Source organism: Copadichromis virginalis, linkage group LG11 (assembly GCF_057382275.1).
Source record: "Copadichromis virginalis isolate Kocher_CV1m ecotype Utaka linkage group LG11, C_Virginalis_male_GT1.1, whole genome shotgun sequence".
Taxonomy (NCBI): domain Eukaryota; kingdom Metazoa; phylum Chordata; class Actinopteri; order Cichliformes; family Cichlidae; genus Copadichromis; species Copadichromis virginalis.
Window position 1 is genome coordinate 18,058,346 of NC_140628.1, and position 7,336 is coordinate 18,065,681.

Below are 7,336 nucleotides of genomic sequence, written 5' to 3' on the forward strand. Positions count from 1 at the left end.
ACTGTACACGTTGAAAGGCTCAGTGCAGTCGCACGTGCTCCTTTAAATATCGTGCAAATGAACAGGCAGCTGCAGTTTTACTGCAAACTTGTGAAGGCAGGTCACATACTATACAGCTCACTCTTTCATATTGTTGTCACAAAAGAATTTGTAATGCTATTTTTCAGCGAGTCTGGAAGTCTTTGCTCATTTTATTGTTTTCACAAATATCATCGATTCTTTTACTCTTGGTCTAATGCCAGGGTACTGATTTTGTGAGCTGTAATGGATGCTGTAAAGAAGAAGAAGAAGACAAATCACAAAGAACATGAATGTTTGCACCAGACTGTGTGACAAACTGTGTTTTGTTTGCACCAAGAACCACAACCTGTCAACCTGACGATGGCATGAGAGGAAGTCAGGGCAAAACAAGAACCGCTGCCAATGATCTTTGTATTGCATTTCTTTTTGGTTCGTCCGGTTTGCGTTGAGTGATTTTTCAGAATGACAGATTGGTTTTGCCTCTGTTAGTCTGCCCAGTTCCCAGATTGACAACAAAACCGCACTAATTTTTTTCTCAAAGACATTAAGGACATTTAGATCTGCAGTCTTGTCATTAGCATCTGTGCCAGGAGTGTTGCTGTGTGTGGCCTCACATTTGTACTGACTGCTCATAATCTGTTCCTGCAGAAAGAAAAAAAGAAGAAGAAAAAAGTCCATGGCATGCCTGAAACATCCAATTTGAATGTCCTTAATCCCCTCTCCACTGAAAAAAAATCAAATGTGCCCTGAGGGTAGGAAACAGAGCTCCTTTTGCTTTTTGCATAGTATTTGGACACTTGAGGTTTCCAGCTGTGACTGATGATCTTGTAATTTGTGCTCCTGTGCAGTCATGGTTAGTTCGTCAGCCCCAAAGAGCATGAACAGAATCGCATTTAAGGTTCCAAGTCTCCTTTGAAAAGGGCAACCAAAAATAGGGCGGTGCTTTTACTGACCTCTCTTGCACGGTTACCTCACAGAGATGATGGACTTTCAGCCCCTTCAGACAGGCAAGTTTAAGAAAACTTCTTTAGAAATGACTTCAGTCCTTATCCACAGTGTCAGTACACAGAGTACAGCTGAGAAATCTGAACTCACAAAGAGGAAGTAAAACAAATACAAACAGAAACCTTATCTCCTATTGTTATAGCGTGTATGAAAAACGTGGAGTAGGCTTTATAGTTTTCACAAAATGTTGGCTTGAAATCACTCACCTACACTGTGCAATAACCTTGACAGCAAACATATATTTTGCAGATTATAGTGCATCACCAGTGAAGATTATTTGGCAGCACGGGGGAAAATGGAACCAACAATTCATGCTTGTTGTTGAGCTGAGGGTAACAGATCTGTGACGCGTCCCGCTCGGATGAAGCTGTTTAGACATGCAGAGACAAACAAGGCGAGATGTGAAGTTTATCTCTGACAGACCTCTTGTTAAGAGAAGAGATTTGGACTGAGGAGGTGTTTTCATTTCCCAACACACTGCCAGAGATTGAGACATTTGAGAGGCAGGAGAAAACAGGCAGAAAAAGGTATTTGTGTTGCAGATTGGGGCTATTATTATTCAGAAGGACCGATCTGATCAAAGAAGGACCCATTCATAGCTTCGGATGTGAAAGTGTGCTGGTAAAGTCTACCTAACAACTAAAATAAACTGGAGTGTTTTTTGTCATTGAATACATTGCTGTGGCATGCAATGTTTAAAGAAGACAGACTCTCACAAAGGGAAGGTTTAGAGTGTTAACACTGTCATTTTTCAAAATTTTAAAAGCCATTGTTATTCCTCTGAGTAGTTGCTTAGCACAAATGAAGACAATCAGTCTTTGCCACCAGTGCAGGACAAGGCTATGAGAAGATAGGAAAGCAATTTTAGTCGAAATAACTGTTACCAGGGAAAGATGAAGGAACATCTGGAAGTCCAAGGAAATTTTTCCTGACAACAGCTTGGTAGATTTTCTAGAAAGGGGAATCAAACCCCTTTTTGATTGCAAAGCACCTTCTGGACGATTTAGTAGCCCTTTAAATGATGGTGCATTAATCTGCTGTGCAGCCACACCTGCACAAATATGATGCTCATGGAAGAGTGACTAGTACACAGCTTTTCCTGTATCCTTAGACATTTGCATCTTAAAGAGACAGTTGTATATTGAAAAGTTCTTTTCATTGTTGAAGTTAGAATAGGACATTTTTAGTTACGGTGAGCAAAGGTATGAAAACTTCTATGGAACACTTCTAGCTGTTTGGCAGAGGATGGGTTTATAGAAGCCAGTATAATTCGGGATATTTGAAGAGAAGAAGTAAATTGGATCAATTCTGTAATCCAATATCATGTAATTTAAAAAAAAAAAGAGGGTTAAAAATGAAAAGAGGTTTTACAGCAACATAATGATCCTAAAACAACTCAAAAGCCTACATCGCATGATCCCAGAAGGCACAGTCTGGCTTTACACGGTCAAGTAAAATATGCATGTTTATATTTATCCCTCTTTAAAATTTACTCAACCAATGATGCCCAGAATTTCCATGTCACTGTATATGCACTTTTTAAAACACTTTATAAAAAGTGCAAACGGGATCTTGTTTCCATCCAAGGAGTCAGACTTTCTTGTAATCTTTTGAAGTTGAGAAATGTTTCTGAGGACTACTTAAAGAAATTAAAAGAAAGCTTGCCTAAGACAGTTCAATATGTGTTGAAGAATAAAGCTGATGTTACAAAATATTGACTTTCAAGCTTGTTAGAATTCTACAAACTCAAAGGAAGGGGTTGTTGAAGTCTTTTGCACATTACTGTAAATATGCAATGATATGCAAATACCTTCAGAGTAAGAAAGAAAATAGGGGAATTAGAAAAGATTTTTTATGTTGATGGAAGGAGACTCGGACATTATGCAGGAACAAAAAGGTTATATAAACACACCGTGTGAGTAGTGTAACGCACTAATCTCTGCTGTCTTTCCTGGAGAATAAAGGGGGTTTTGTTGAAATGCATGATGGATCTTTGGATCATTCTGTCCAATCCCATTTAGCAGTTTGACTCTTGAGCTGGAGCTTCATTTGCTTCTGTTCACTTGTTTATGAGAAACATTGGCCTCGCTTCTGCATGCCTGTTTTAAATCCTGCAGTCACACTGAGTTCAATAGTACTCCTCGTTTTATTAGTGTGAAATGATCAGGACCCACACAGCAATCGAGTGTCAATCTGAGTGCCTTTATTTTTAAGTACAGTGTTTCCTAGCGCTTCTGCACGGTACATGTTCAACTGGGAAGCCAGCTTTCCAGCTCCTTCCCACACCACACACACTCTGACTCCAGACACTAAAAAGGGCAGAGTTCATTTGTTGTAATCCCTCTTACCTGTCCCCTCTGTCCTCCCCGCACAGCCCTATGAGCTTACCATACCCCCCTCCATTGCAGCAGAACCAAAGACCACACCCTTGCCACAGTCAGTAAAGTCATTATTAAGGAGGCAAAACCCTATTCACATGTTCCTGCATGCAAACACACACACATACAGACAGAAACACACAGAGAGAGCCAGAGTGTGCCAGAAACAGTCTCTGTTTAGCAGTGGTTTGTTAGAAATTGTAAAATGCAATAATCTAAATTTTCAGCAGAAAATGTTCTCACCCTGCAAGACATTTTTATTTCAACTTCTTAAACAAACACACAAGGCACAGCATCAGGTTAAGCTGTTATAAAAAAAGGAAGTCGTTACAGGGTTTAAAAAGTAAAGCATATGCAAAAGTGCAATACTACTTAGTTCTGCCTGCCAAAATCCAAAAAAGGAAATAAAATAAGGAACAAGTCACCTACTTGTTAGATAACTAAATGTTGCATTTAAAAATGCATGTAAATGGATATTAAAACGAAATGTAGGTATTAATAAATCAATATGTTGTGAATAAAAAATTATTATTATTTTTATCTCTGTATCTAATTTGCAACTGTATCCATTGAGTTGTCTATTGTTTGTAATATTTGTGTGCTTTCCAATTTATGTATTTTTTATTTATCAAATTGTCGTTTTAAATCCATACATTTTTTAGTTTGTTTTCTTATAGACATTAAACATTTGGAGTAGCAAGTGATCAAATTAGCATCTGATATGGGTGATAGCAAGCATGCTAAGTAGCATTTACACTCATTGGCCACTTTGTTAGGTACACCTATTCAATTGCTTGTTTTATGCAAATATCTAATAAGCCATTCACATTGCAGCATCTCAATGCACATGGTCAAGGCGACCTGCTTGAGGTTAAACTGAGCATGAACATAAAGGACAACAGTAATATAAGTGAATCTGGTTGGTTGTTCTTGGCAAATGGGCTGGTCTGAGTACTTCAGAAACTGCAGATCACACAACCATCTCTAGGGCTTAGAGAGAATAGCCTGAAAGGACAGAAAATATCCAGTGAGCAGTGTTTCACTGAGAGAAAATGCCTTGCAGATGCCAGAGGTAAGGGTAGAATAGCCAGACTTCTTTGAGCTGAGAGAGACAGCAATAACTCAAATAACCACTTGTTACAACATACGTACGTAGAAGGTCACCTCTGAATGTGTAAGATGTCAAACAATGCCAACCCTGCAGCAAAAGACCACACTGGGTGCCACTTCCGTCAGCTATGAACAGGAAACTGAAGCTACAATTCACACAGACTCAGCAAAAGTGGGCAATAGAAGATGATGTTGGATTTATGTTTTCTGGTCTGATGAGTCTCGATTCCTGTTGTGACATTTGGAAGTGTAAAAAACAGGAAAGCATTGATTCATCCTGAGACACATTCATAGAGTATGTTATCTGTAAGGCTCAGTAATATGTTCCTCAGGATCTGTTCAGGGCCAACTTGAAACGGAATGATGTATTAAGATCAACTCCTTCTTGAAGTATATGCATGTCCCTTCAGCCCTTTCTAATAATACAAAACAGAAAGGCTGCAGCTTAAAGCTCTCTCTTTTTCCACATCCCCAAAAATCCATGGAACCAAACAGTGGGTCATTATGAAGCGTGATCAGTGAAAGGGCCCATTGATTTGCGGGATTGGGGGAAGGTCATGTATGGACTCAAAGGAGAGGGAGTAGAAGCGAAGGAAAGCAGTCATGTATGTATGTAGCATACTTGGAAGTGCAGCGTCCCTCGGGAACCCCTTGAAAGCATCCACCCATTTCCTCTGCTGTTGCTGAAGGTGCGCAGCAGGCCCGACGCCTCTGAGCTGTTCTGTTCAGAGTCCAAACAACAACAGTTATAGCTTATTAAACGTACCTCAAAGGAGGAAATGTGGTTCTTGTTCAGACTTTCCTCTAAAATGTTGGCATTTTTAAAAAAGCGGAATGGCTTCTGGGAGTTATGGAACGGTTAATTATGGGAAAAGTTGTTCTTCATGTTAAACAAACCACACAAAGGTCATTGTAGGTAGAGTTAATTGGCCCAGGCCTCTAAATATTCAAAGAGGAGAGAAAGGTCAACATGATTTTGAGGCCTCACACAACGGACTAACATTTTCACCTGAAGCTCTCATGTCGCCTTGCACTTTGACCTTTGCATTTTTCATCTGTTGGCTAAAGCGATCCCTTGTTTTAATATGTTCAGTGATCCATTTCTCATTTTTAGAAGTTGTGTCTTTTAACATCGATATCAATTTTGAGCATTTTTACACAGTCTCTTCTTAAAAGGATTCATGAAAGGTCACACCCACTGAATTTTGCTGCTCAATAAAAATCTAATACACCTAACTAAAATGAAATGTACTGACAGTTTTGTTGACAAAAACAAGATTTTAAAAAATTATGAAAATATTCTTGAGAGATGAGATCCAATCAGACCTAATGAAGCTGTGTAGAAAGGCGGGACAAGTTTGGAAGTGATCCAATCAGAAGTAAACTCCTTGCGTGGTAAGTTTAGGTTAGACACACACATTTGATCTGCTCTTACCACTTCTCTTTAAAAAGGAGAAAAATAATCATGGGTGAAAAATAATCATCTTCAGCATATGGAAATCTGAGAGAAAACTACACTTCTGCCTTTTTTAGGCTTTTTAAAAACATGTTTTTTTAAGGTGAGTAGTAATAGAAATGGAAATGGATTGGCATGTACACAGACTCTACCTCCCACAAACCCAGTCGATGTCAACATGCAGAGTCTGATATGCATGAGCTCCTCACCACCATGAAGGCAGTGGGTAAAAAAAGGGAAAAAGGAAAAAGAAAGAGTGTGTGTGGTTCATATCATCTTTGATATAAGATCTGTATAATCCTCCGACATGTTTATTGGTAAAGGCACTTGCAGCATTTAAATTTTATATCTGCCGCTTCTATGACGACCTTTCTGCCAGGAGAAATCCTACAAGTGATCTTACCTTCAAAATAAATGACTTGGAACTCATCTGTATCTCTATTGTCTACTTTAAAAAGGTGTCCACCCGTTAGATCAGTCTTACAGACACTCTGATTAAACTTGATCTGAGCTCTCTTTTCTACAGTATATGCAGACAAGTAGATATCGTTTTCCCACTCCATGAGTCTGCCTCTAATTACATTTAATGGACATGTCTGTGAATGCTTTACCATCAGCTACTGTGCAGGAAGTATGGCCAGGTGTTGATGTCAGTGTGCAGTCGAATTAATGGAGGTAAGTGAGAAAACCATGGGTTTCTGACTGATTGGATTGCTAGTAACTGTATTTGTCTTTGTCTGCTGTCTTATCCTTTTCCTGCACAGAAAAGTCCCTTAGGGATAAACTAGAATTAAAACACACACAAAAAGGGGCTACTGTGTATAATGCACACTGCATGATTTCACAGTGACTATTAAGGCAGCTCTTCAAAACAAGCCCATTATTAAGATGCTTTAACAAGGGGTTATATTCTTAAAACAGCTGGCACAGCAGGGTCATAGAGTTGGAAGGTGTTGCAACTGAAATCAAAGGTAAACTGCATACAATCATTCTGTTAATGATGTAACAAGTTATTGTTGGAAGGAGCACTTTTTATGATGTTACATCACAAGCAGTCATTATTCTTTGTCTTTCATTATCTGCAAAGCCTGTGTGCTTAAAGTAATCTTTCATTCTCACAGATCTGTCTGACCGCCATTTATCTAACGCTTGCATCATTAGCCGAGGTGCAATTTAAGCCTTATCATTGGTCAACATGTTGCCCAGTCAGCTGCTATTTCCAACACTTTCCAGATATCACAATATCTATTGGATGGACTGGTATGACATTTTATGGCATCTCATTATTTGTAATGCTGACTCTAGACTTTTATCATTGCAGACTTTAAATACACTTTAAATAGACTTTTACTAAAAAAATCTATCC